General features: G+C 35.4%; 1 protein-coding gene across 1 annotated transcript in view; it reads left to right on the top strand.

The window, feature by feature from the left end:
* Nucleotides 1-13,276, top strand: part of NDUFS4 (NADH:ubiquinone oxidoreductase subunit S4) — a 127,361-nt gene that overhangs the window by 31,062 nt on the left and 83,023 nt on the right. The gene's annotated exons all lie outside the window — the stretch shown is intronic.

The raw sequence follows: 13,276 nt of genomic DNA, 5'->3' as shown, positions 1-13,276 counted from the left end.
GAGGCAATTTTTTAAGTGTCTGGGACTAGATTTGATCTCAGGACCTCCTGACTCCAGAGCCAGTGATTTATCCATTTTGTCACCTAGCTGCCCCTTATGCCACCTAACTACTCCTTGTCATTTTTAATCTTGGACAGTGTTTCAGGTTCTAATTATGTGCCAGGCACAGTGTGAAACACTGGTGATATAAGAAAGACTAAAACCATTCAAGGAATTCATAGTCTTATGAGGGAGAAAACATGCAAAACATTTTATAAACAAGATATATATACAGGATAAATTGGGATTATCAGCAAACAGAATACTCACATTCAGAATGATCAGGAAATGCCTCTTGTAGAAGGTAGAATTTTAGTTGAAACTTGAAGGCAGCCAAGAGGAGTATAGATGAAGAAGGAAAGAATTTCCTCATGGGGTTAGTACAGAGATGGGAGTATCTTGTATGCAAAATAATGGGGAAACCAATGTCAGTGGATGGTTGAGAATATAGCAAAGAATAAGGTATATATAATTTGACTGTAAAAGTAAGAAGGAATGTTAAAAAGCTAAACAGGATTTTGATACTGATATTTGAACCTGAAGGTAATAGGTAATCAATGGACCTTACTTACCATAACTGGTATGTTTTATAGAAAGAACTTCAACTTGGGTCTTCCAGCCAACTTTCTATCCACTATAACATCCCACCTCTCTTATTTTACCTTTTTAATACATTATAAATATGTTGTTAATTTTTTAAAGATTCATTTCCCAAAGAAACTAATTTTCTAAAGTGTAAAGGTTTTTATGTTCCTCTTGATCAGTTATTTCTTGTCTTTCTCATTACTTTTTCACTTGACAAAATGAAAAACATTAGGTTTTAATAATAAGTTGTGCCTTTTTAGTCCTTACCCTGTTTTTTCACAATTCAACTATTTAGTATATAATATGCATTCTGCCTTTTAAAAAAAAGTATCGGGCGGCTAGGTGGCATAGTGGATAAAGCACCAGCCTTGGAGTCAGGAGTACCTGGGTTCAAATCCGGTCTCAGACGGTTAATAATTACCTAGCTGTGTGGCCTTGGGCAAGCCACTTAATGCCATTTGCCTTGCAAAAACCTAAAAAAAAAAAGTATCAAATTTTCTCCCATAGTTAACCAAGAGGGGGTGCTAAATGATTAAAGTCAGATTTTTTTTTTCAGGTCATTGTACCAATTTTAACTCTTAATTGTTTACCATCTTACAAGCTATATTACAATATATTAATATAAGTTATTCCATATTGGTAAAATTGGTCTTCACTAGGCAGAAGTTCAATATTTTGATGTTTCTAAATATGTTTTCATAGCATTTAGTTTTATAGCTACATTTTGTGACATACTGTCCTCCCTTTTTAAAAAAGTTTTATACTTATTGTCATAATTTGTTGCTGTGATTGTAGCTTTTTCATCTAACCATTTCTAATCATTTCATTTTTTATCTCTTTTAATCCTTCCTTTACTTCATATCCTTTAACATCTGGTATATTGATGTTCCATTCTATTCATTCTTCTCCCTCAATTACCTTCATTTTTTCTTAAATCTTTGCCCTTTTTTTGTTTCCCCTTGTCTCTGAGACTATCAGAAGAGGTTCTTAGTTATCTATCTTAATGAAGGCCAATAGCTGCTGACTGAGCCATGGGCTGAAAGGAACAAAGATCTAGAATTGTTCAGGCACACAAAGTTCATCTATTCCCATTTTCTTTTTACAGATACTGAGACTGGTTAGGTGATTTGTCTAAGATCACAAACAGAATAAGAGTTGAAGTTGAATCAGGTACTTTTAATTTCTTCCAGCACTGTCCCATGCTGTTAGACCTTAGTGTAATGCCCTATCTTTCTCTGGAGTAGTACAAAATACAAGTTAGATGACTACAAGTTTAATAATTTCTGTCAAAAATTATAATCTCTTTATCAGACATTTAGAATTGATTATAAATCTGAGTAAAAGAAAATAAAATTGTATTTATCTATAAAGTTAAAAACCAGTTTTCTTAGGATTCACCCCGAATTTCATAAAAATACTCAGATTTTGTCTCTCTCTTGTCTGCCTTTTACAGCATAATAAAACTGATTGAAAATCTCGGGGGGGGGGGTTGGGAACGGCTAGGTGGCGTAGTGGATAAAGCACCTGCCCTGGAGTCAGGAGTACCTGGGTTCAAATCCAGTCTCAGACACTTAATAATTACCTAGCTCTGTGGCCTTGGGCAAGCCACTTAACCCTGTTACCCCATTTGCCTTGCCAAAAAAAAAAAAAAAAAAAAACTTAAATAAAAAGAATCTCAGGGAATAAGATAGTTCTATTTGTTTCTGTCTTACTATAGTACCTCAAACATAATTTAAACTTTCATTCAGGATCTCAAGTGCCTCAAGGCTGTCATTGTGAATGTCAGTAATTATATTAGACTCTCCATACATATGTGTATGTATGCACATAGACATATATATATATGATGTTTTTCTTTCCAGAGATTTTATTTTGTTTATTGTAGTCATTTCTAGACATTATTTTCCCTTTCACATACCCATCTCCTGCTTTAAAAAAATAAACTCTTCCTTATAACAAAGAAAAACACTTTAAAAAATTCATGGATGAGTTGTTATACATATTTTTGTATTTATTTATAGGACCTTTCCCTCTTTTCCTTGATCCCTTTGGGGTATGAAAATAATAATGATATTACTGAGTCCAAGGAAATCCACAGCTTATTGGATTTGGGGGCATAGTTCCAAGTTATTTTCTGGAATGGCTGGAATAATTTATAGCTCCATCATTGTGTGCCTGTTTTCTCACAACCCCTCCAACAATCGTCTTAATCACTATGACTTCTTGGCTTTCCTAACCAGAATTTAACTGGGTTCATTCTTTAGAATCTAGATCTTTGTCAAAGAGGTGTGGAGTAGGGCTAGATTCTAATACATCCTTTCTGCCACCTTGGCTTCCTCTATTCTAATTTGTGCTGTATTTAAATTTATTTGTACAAAACCTTATTTTTTATGATCAAAATTGTGTGTTTTATCTTCTGAGAACCTCTCTGTCATTTGCTTGTTCATGAACTTTTCCTCTTTCCATATTTTTTTTTAGGTTTTTGCAAGGCAAACGGGGTTAAGTGGCTTGCCCAAGGCCACACAGCTAGGTAATTATTAAGTGTCTGAGACCGGATTTGAACCCAGGTACTCCTGACTCCAAGGCCAGTGCTTTATCCACTACATCACCTAGCCTCCCCATCCTCTTTCCATATTGTCAAGTGTTATATTCCTTGCTCCTCCAGTTTATTTATAACTTTTTTATAAGTCATATGCATTTGAAGATCCTATTGATATTTATTGTGAGATGCTATTATATACCTAATTTCTGCCAGATTGATTTCAGATTTTTTTTTTACAGTTCTTGTCAGTGAGCTAATTCTAGAAGTTGAGATCTTTGCATTTATCCAAGATTATGCTGTCGCTTCTTTGCTGTTTTTATATTTTGTACTTTTTTCTGCTACTGTACATTGTATATTTTTTTCACTGGTTGATTTCTGTCTTCTTATGAGTATCAAATAATCACATAGTTCTTATGATTAATGCCTTGTGGTATAGTTTAATATCTGATACTCTGAAGTCTCCCTTACTTTTCTCACAACCCATCCAACAATTATCTTAATCACTATGACTTCTTAGCAGAATTCAGTGGAGTTCATTCTCTAGAAGCTAGATCTTTGTCTCTAAGAGGTGTGAGTAGGGCTAGACTCTAATGCATCTTCTCTGCCACCTTGGCTTTCTCTTCTAATTTGTGCTACTTAAAAAATAGTGTCTCGTGCTTTAGAAAATAAACTCTTCCTTATAGCAGTTAAAAAAAAACCTTTTCAATTTACTTTTAGCCCACTTTCATTTATGTTATTCAATTTTTAAAATTTATTTTTTAGATTTTTTTTTTTGCAAGACAATGGGGTTAAGTGGCTTGCCCAGCTAGGTAATTATTAATTATTAATTATAATTAATTATTAAGTGTCTGAGGCCTCATTTGAACTCAAGTACTCCTGACTTGAGGGCCGGAGCTCTACCCACTGCATCACCTAGCTGCCCCTATTTGTTTTTAATATCTCTGTATCTTAGTGCATTTTTAGTTTTTTATAAAAGTTTCAGTTTCTTTTTCATTTTCTAACAAGTACAGAATTGTCTTGCATTATTTCAATTTCTCTTCCTTTATATTTGTACATCTTTCTCTTGATTATATGTAGAATATGTTATTTCTGAATTGAATTGTTAAAATTAGCCACTATGTGTCTTCGAATTTCAGCCTTGGTTTTTTCAGGAAAAGTTTTCTAAACATTTTCTATTTTCAGAAGAAGTTCTGGACAGTTCTTTTTTATTTTATGTTTTACAGTGTTTATGGTTTTTGTCCTGTTCTTCTGAGAGTTTGGAGTCTTAGGTTACCTCTCTTGTATCTTATCTTCAAATTGGGTATACTTTGCTTGCATAGGGAAAATATTTTCTTTTAAAGTCGTTGTTTTTTGCTTCTCTTCTTCCAGATTTCCCTTCATTTCTATCTGCATTCCCAATCTGTTGATTTCTTTTTTCTTTCTTTGGTGAGACTTGCCATCACAGATTCTAATTTTTCTATCCTGACCACTGTTTTTACCATGAAGGCCATAAATTATGCTCTTATTATTCTCATTTTTCTTTTGAACTATTAGGAATAGTATGTTGTAGTTCCATGTTCTTCTCAGATTCCAAAGGGTCCTCTGCCTCATCAAATGTTGAATCTGTTTTACAGTATTTATTTTTTTTATTTTTATTTTTTTAAGGCAATGGGGTTAAGTGGCTTGCCCAAGGCCACTTATTAAGTGCCTGAGATTGGATTTGAACCCTGACTCCAGGACCGATGCTTTATCCACTGCACCACCTAGCTGCCCCTGTTTAACACTATTTATTAATAGATATCTAAACTCACTAGCTCTTTTTTTGCCTGTTGATTTATCTGCTTATGTTTAAGGTCTTTGAGTTTTCTTCTTGAGATTGTTGGTAATTTCAGTTCCCCTCAACCCCAATTTCCCCTAATTTTCTGTTTCTTACTCTTTCCCCTCTGATGATGATTTTCTTGGTGGCTAAATGTCTCCTCAAATGTTGGACAATTTATGTTTCACTGACCTAAATTTCTATTTCCAAATGTATTTCAGGTAGACAGGTTATCCCAGCTGGATACTATGCTTTTTTCCCTTAGACACAGCATTTCCTGGGGGATTTCCTAGGGGAGATGTCCTGTCCTGGTGTCTTAACCCATTCCCTCTGTTGGAAGAAGGGTGGGATTGGGATTTGTTGCAAGCCAGTGTTTTGGGTCCTTGTGTCTCCTGGTGGCACGGTAGTCAAGGGAACTGCTGAGTAAACTCAGGATCACTTTTTTTTTGAAATTTTTTTTTATTCTAAGTGTTCCAGATTATGAAGACAGCTGAAGTTGCTTTATCTTTGGTGCATGATTTCTATTTTGGAGAGGTTTAAGAAGAAATATTAGTCTTGTTCATAACCCACAAGTGTTCCATGTTCACAACTTTGAAATTCCTTTATCTATTCATATTTTCTCATTTCATATTTCTCTAGGCCAATCAATCTCTCCTTTTTTACTTCATTCTCATTGTGACTCTCCATTTCCCTCTACCCTTCAGTTCTATTGCAGATCATCACTTCTGCATTGGCTGAATTCTCCTTTCTTCCCTGTCTTGACTATCTGTCACCCTTAATCCCTTTGCCCTTTTGTCCTCTTGCTATTCATGTTTTGCCAAACCCACATGCTGCTGAATGGAACTGGAGGACATCTTGAAACTTCTGACTAAGCCAACTACTAATTTATGGTATCTTATCTCAGCTGGGATTTAACTTCAACTAGGCAAACATTCTGTTCCTAAGGAATCTATTTAATTTCCCAGTGTCCACAATGATTGTTCCAAATCCTAAATTCCAAACTCCTCCCAGTGCCTTTCTTTATAGAGATTAGAAACTACAGTTATAACCTTTCTACATCAAGGGAGTTAGAGGTGTTAGGGCCCCTGCAATCTAGAAAACCTGTGTAAAATTTTTTGGCCTTCCCTTCCTACCACAGAAGTCTGAATTATGGTATTAAGACATGTTGATATCATATATTTATGCATTTCTGAGTTTCTAAACTTTTTCTTTGTTTTCTGCTGGCCTTCGCATGTTGTCTGAAGCTTCCTTAAAACTTCCCTAAAATTTCCATTTAATTTCTTATGCTGATTCACATTGTATCAAAATCATGATGGGAAATGTTGCAATGTGGAAGGAATAAATGGGTACTTTCAGATCAACCCACATTGCTTACTGCCCTGCCTGGTTTCAGCTTTAAGAAATAAGACACTGTTGGGGCGGCTAGGTGGCACAGTGGATAGAGCACTGGCCCTGGAGTCAGGAGTACCTGAGTTCAAATCCGGCCTCAGACACTTAATAATTACCTAGCTTTGTGGCCTTTGGCAAGCCACTTAACCCCATTTGCCTTGCAAAAAACATAAAAAAAAAAAAAGAATGTCACAAGAATTAAAAAAAAGATACTGTATTAGGTAATAAAAAGACAAAATAAAAAGGTACTTCTCATGTCTTTAATCATATGTCCGCCCCCCCCCCCCACTCTCCCCTTGGTCATTTTCTTTCCCATTTACCCTACAATGTTCTGGGTTTTTTTGAGAACCTCTTGTCCCCAGGGTTTCCATTTTCCCTTCTTTTGAGGCAGCATGTTCTCCATGGAAGCACAATACTTTGTCAAAGGAAAAGGTCTACCTTTTTATAGCTTCCCTCTAACTTAAACCCATCGTAGAATCCTTATCTCCCATTACTTATACTTTTTTCACTGTGGTAATTTTTTTCACTAGGACCCCTTATCCTTATTAAGACCTTCTTTTCATTATTGCTTACATAACAAGCTTACTTACTTTTCCATTTTTACAAAATTTTAATATTAACTACTTTTACTTCTTGTATATCAGTCATCATTGAAAAATATTGTAGCCCATTCTCCCTTCTTTGGTTTAGTCATTTTCCATGACCTATTTTCCTATCCCCAATTTATTTCCACAGAGAGATGGTCATGCCTTTTACCATCATCCACAAATGTTCTACTTCATATTCTTAAATGTTTTAATTTCTTTATCTCATCATAATCTTTAATCATTACATTTCCCCCCTCTGTATTATAACCCCCAATCCTAATCTTCAACCATATTGTAACCTCCAAATCTTTCATCCCAGTTCTTTCCGTATTGGCTACACTTTCTTCTCTATTTCATTTTAATTCTTTGTTGTTTGAATTCAGCTCTACACTATTCTTTACTCTTGAGTCTTCAGACATCTTCCCCTGTGAAGCCATGACCTTGGATCTCACCTTCTATCCCCTCCCTTTGCTCCTGACTATGCTACCGAAAGAAGCTGGAGAATGTCATAAAACAATGCTGACTGAGTCAAATCATCTTAACTGGGACCTCAATTCAGCAAGACAGTCTTGCCTTTAATTGATTTTCTATTCCACCTAACACAGTGGCCTTTCTAAACCTTTTCATTCATCTTTCAACCTGTCATAACTCCTCCCTGCTTTCTTAGCTGAGGACAACTCAAATTTCTTAAAAAAAAAAAAAACCACTGAAAAACAATTGAGGTCTTCTGCCAAGAGCTTTCTCTTTTTCCTTCCTCCTCATCTCACATTACTCAAATGCTTTAACCTTCCTTTTCTTCTTTCATCTCTGTCTCATTTGAAAAAGTGGCCTTCTCTTTGTCAAGGCAAACCTTTTTACAGTTGCAAAGTGATATCAATTCACCCCATCTTTTTTCCCCTCCATAATCTCCACTCTTTCACACTTCATTCTTTCCCTGTCTACTGGCTGCTTACATACTCCCTAAAAACCTTCCCATGCTTCCTTCATATTTTGAAAAACCCACATTTGATTTATCTATCCCACTAGTTTTCCACTCTGTTATGGTTAGTCTTTGAAAAGACCATCTAAAATCCTTATCTCTTCTTCCTTTCTGCTCACTCCCTTTTTAACTCTCTTGCAAAGTCACTTCTAGTTCATCATTCAACTAAAAGTGCTCTCTCCAAAATTGTTAGTGATCTCTTGACTGTCAAATCTAATAACCCGTTTATCCTTTTTGACCCCCCGCAGACTTTGGCACTATTAATCACCCTCTTCCTTCATATTCTTTTTTTCTAGATTTTTTATAAAACCACTCATTCCTAGTTCTTCTTTTCCTGTCTGATCACCTTTTCTCCTATATTGGATCTTCATCCTCCATGTCATTTGTGCTACTTGTGAGTGTCTTTTAAGACTATTGCCTGAGTCCTCCTGTCTTCTCTGAAATATTTCAGTTGGTGATCTCAGCAGTTCAATTCTCATCTTTGTGCTTATGATTCTCAGATCTATTTATCCAGTCCTCCCCTCTCTCCTGGCATCCATTCTTGAATTTATAACTGCCTGTTGCTTATCTTGAACTGAATATTCCATAAACACCTTAAGCTCAACATGTAACACCTTTCCCATGTATAACCTTATGTTGATCACAGCTTCTCAGTTTCCCCAGAAGCTCTCTAAGATTTCAAGTAGCAAATGAATTGCCAATGTGGATTGGTAGGAGGAGTTGCTATACCTAGAATTTCCTATGTTGTTGAATACATTGGTTGAGCTAATGAATAAATTAAATGATCCTAAGCTTGAGGGAGATCTTTCAACTGCCAATGCCTTTCACAAATAACTAATCATAGGAAAATAGAACTAGACCTAAAAGGAATCTAATTTTTTAAACAAAATAAGCAGTTTAAGATTTAGTTTCCTAATATAGCTAAGAAATCCTTTAAACTAAATTTGGCTCTATAGAAAATATCATTTCTAAAATGGAAAACTTGAGTTAAATGGATAAATATTTTGAATGTTTTATTTTTAAAAAACCCTATATATTTGTAGAATATGTTTAAATTGTGTCTTCCTGATTATTTTAATCTAATTTACTCTATGTGGAATCCAAAAATGACCATATTGAATAGTCCCAAGAGTAAAAATTTTTGATCCATTCTGTTTTTAGTATTTATGTTGATTTGAATTCTTTCAAAGTTTAAACTCTAATATTTTAACTTTTTATCTGTTCTGAACTTTGTCCCTCCATCATCATTTAACAAGAGTTGCTTTCTTTCTTTTATAAGTAGAGATTTGCCATTAAACCAGTTTTAATAATTTATATATTTGTTTGAGAGATGGTGTAGCAGAATAAATAAAAAGAGCTGCTATTGTAGTTTAAAAGACCTGGAATTTAGTCCCATCTCTGACATATATTGACTTAGTAACTCTGAGATAGTCACTTTCCCTCAATGCTCTAGGGAACTCAAAGATTGAAAGTTTCCAAGGTTTCAATTTGCCTTCTTCCTCATTAGACCTTGAAAGCCCAGTTCCAAACCCTATAAATAGCTTATATATTTGGTTTCACATGAGAGAGGGCCTTATCTTGTTTTGCTTGATACCAGAGGGAAGAACTAAGAGCATTGGGTATAAGTTGCAATGAGGAAAACTTGGGATAAATTTCTCTTTTTTTAAAATTTAAAAAAAAAAATTTTTACACCAACTACACACGAAAGCAAGTTTCAACATTGACTTCCAAAACATTGAGTTCCAAATTCTCTACCTTCTTCCCACACTATTCTCCACCCCCCAATTGAGAAAGCAAGGGGGAAAAAAGTATGCTTCTGTCTATATTGAGACATCATTAGGTCTGTCTTTGGGATGAATATCATTCTTTCTCATGAGTCCATCAGAGAAATTGCTTGTTTTTCCCCCCATAGTACATTCCTTTCTCGCCCATTAATTCCATCTTTTTGATATATTATACTTTGAAATTCAACTCCCTCCTGTGCCTTGTCCATATATGCTGCTTCTAACTATTCTGATAAATGAGAAGGTTCATTTGAGTTATCAGTATCATCTTTCCATGTAGGAATACAAGCAGTTCAACATCATTAAATCTGTCATGATTTGGTCTTCTCATCTGCCCTCTCTATGCTTCACTTGAGTCCTGTACTTGACGATCAAACCTTCTGTTCATCAGCTCTGATCGTTTTATCAAGAAAGTTTGAAAGTTCCCTATTTCATTGGTCTTTTCCCTTGCAAGGGTATGTTCAGTTTTGCTGGGTAGTTGATTCTCAGTTGTAATTCAAGCTCTTTTTCCTTTTGGAATATCATATATCAAGCTCTACAAACCCTTAGTGTAGATGCTGCTAAATTCTGTGTTATTCTCACTGTAGCTCCACTATATTTGAATTGTTTCTTTCATGTCTGATTGTAATTATTTTTTCCTTGACTTGGGAGTCCTGGAATTTGACTGTAATATATTCCTGGCAGTTTTCATTTTGGAATTTTTTTCAGGAGGTGATCAGTGGATTCCCTCAATTTTATTTTATTTTGTTTTGTTTTATTTATTTTATTTTATTTTATTTTATTTTATTTTATTTTATTTTATTTTATTTTATTTTATCCTCTGCTTCTCAAATATCAGGGCAGTTTTCCTCAATTACTTTTTGAAAAATGAAATCTTGGCTCTTTTCCTGGTCGTGACTTTCAGGTAGTTCAGTAATTTTTTGAATTATCTCTTCTGGATCTGTTTTCCAGTTCAGTTATTTTTCCAATGAGATATTTCACATTTTCTTCTAGTTTTTCATTCTTTGATTTTATTTTATTGTTTCTTGATTTCTCACAGTCATCAGCTTCCCTTAGATCCATTCTGCATTTTAAGGAATTATTTTTTTCAGAGAACTTTTCTATCTCCTTTTCCATCTGGCCAGTTCTGTTTTTTAAGGCATTCTTCTCCTCATTCAGTATTTTTTTCACAGCTTCACTAAACTGCTGACTTGGTTTTCAAGATTTTTCCACAACATTCTCATTTCTCTTCCCAATTTTTCCTATACTTAGTTGAGTTTCAAAATCTTTTTTGAGCTCTTCTATAGCCTGAGACCAATTCATATTTTTCTTGGAGACTGGATTTGGAAGCTTTGACCCTGTTATCTTCTGAGTGTGTATTTTGATCCTCCATAGGACCAAAGTAATTGTCTATGATGATTTTTTTTCCTTGTTATTTGCTCCTTTCCCCAGCCTATGATTTGATTTTAGCTCTTTATTAAGATGGGGGTTCTGCTTCCAGGGTGGAGGACACACTGTCCCAAGCTTTTGAGGGTTTTTGTAGCTGTTTTCAGGGCACCCCCCAGGGACATCAATTTCTCTAAGGTCTTATGAGAGTCTCTGGCTTCTCTCCTTGCCTGTGCTCTAGTCAGTGGATACCACAGGGACTCCCCTCTGTCCTGGAACAATGAGAGTGCATGCTTTACCAAGGCATGCACTGACTATGACCTGGATCTAAGTATGGGCAAAGCCACAGATCGTGCCTCAGGGATAGTAAAGAGACCTTTGCAATCTCCTCTTACCCCCTTACTGTCCATGGGCTTAGTGATCTATAAGCAATTGCTGGGTAGCTCCCAAGGCCTACTCCTGGTCCCCAGGGACCAGATTTGCACTGATACTTGTGCTGGCTGGGTTTTGCGCTCACTCTGGTGTGACAGAGTTTTCTTACTGACCTTCCAAATTGTCTTTGACAATCCCTGGGCTGAGAAGTCTGAAAATCACCACTGCTGCCATGGAACCAGGTGCCCCCAGAGACCCAGGCACCCCTCAGAAAGAATGGCTGGAGCTGGTTTGCTCTGTGCAGCCAGAGCTGCACTGTGACTCTTTTTAACCCTGGTGTAACAGACCCTTCCCGCAGATCTTCCAAGTTGTCTTGGGCTGGAAAATTGTTTTACTCAGTCTTTCTGTGGGTTCCACTACTCTAGAATTAGACTAGAGTAATCATTTAAAGGTATTTGGAAGGGGTGGCTAGGTGGTGCAGTGGATAGAGCATTGGTCCTGGAGTCAGGAGTACCTGAGTTCAAATCCGGCCTCAGACACTTAACAATTACCTAGCTGTGTGGCCTTGGGCAAGACACTTAACCCCATTGCCTTGTAAAAAAAATAAAACAAAACTTAAAGGTATTTGGAGTGGTTTGGGGGAGAGGTCCTGGGAGTTCCTGCCTTCATTTCTCTGTCTGGCTCTAGCCTCTCAGGATTAAATTTCTAATTACTAACAATTTGAGTTTCTCTGAAATGGATGTCTTCAGTAGAGTTTGGATGCCCAATTTCAGGCATTGTTGTAAAAAAGATTGCTTTTCTTTAAGACCTGTAATTAAATGACCACTGAATTTGCTTTCAACTCCAAAATTCTCTGATGAATCTATACTATGGGGGAACTATAGGTATGTCCCCTGTATCTATGAGTGTATATTTTAGTATTCTGATGCCTTTACTTATGCTAAAGACATTATTTCAAAAATTAATTTTATTCATGATGTAGTATATATTAGACTTTTTTGTTTATCCTTAAAGTTTGTATGTGTGTGTTTTAAGCAGAAAATTTTCCATAATGGTGGCTACTTCCTAGATTAGATTTTAGAAATAGAGGAGACTACATAGGTCATTGGATTTGTCTCCTTCAAATATAAAGATAAAGAAAAATCAAAGCCTAGTTTGTAAATTTTTTAATATGATAATTTTAATGTTGGATACTTATGATGAAAATAAATAACATTATGAAATTACATGATCCTTATTTGAGGTAGAATCATCTTCGAATTTTTGCACATTTGTTATAAGTGAATTGTTTTGCTTTATTAGTAATATTACATGAATATATTTTTGTAACATGACTTTCCTTAAAGCAGGCCATATATTTATTGAAAATTGTATTTAGACAGTGTCCAATATAGCTTAACATCTCATCAGATTACAAATAATTATGTGTGTGTGTGTGTGTGTGTGTGTGTGTGTGTGTGTATAATATTTTCTGGCATAGATTTATTGAATGTTTCATTTGATATGTTAAATGGTAATTTTATATACCTATGGTCATTTTGTTTTCTGAAATGATTTTTGTGACTAATTTAGGGAATTACAAAGTGTCAAAATAATCAGTAGTCACTGCATAACCATTGATGTTAGGCTTTGGGGAACAGCTGGGCATTCCAAAAGAAGTAAAAGAAAGTCCTGCTTTTGAGGAGCTTCCAATCTAGTCAAGGAGACAACAGTTAACAATTGTAAATAAATAAGCAATATGCAGCATAAATACGAGGCACCAGAATTAAGAGGGTCTGGGAAATAGTATTAGAAATTAACTGTCACTAGCCAAATATCCATAGCACTTCACTAATAGAA

Source organism: Macrotis lagotis, chromosome X (genome assembly GCF_037893015.1).
Source record: "Macrotis lagotis isolate mMagLag1 chromosome X, bilby.v1.9.chrom.fasta, whole genome shotgun sequence".
In the NCBI taxonomy this organism is placed as follows: Eukaryota; Metazoa; Chordata; class Mammalia; order Peramelemorphia; family Peramelidae; genus Macrotis; species Macrotis lagotis.
The sequence above is the reverse complement of the archived record's forward strand: the minus strand, read 5'-3'. Positions and strand labels throughout refer to the sequence as shown.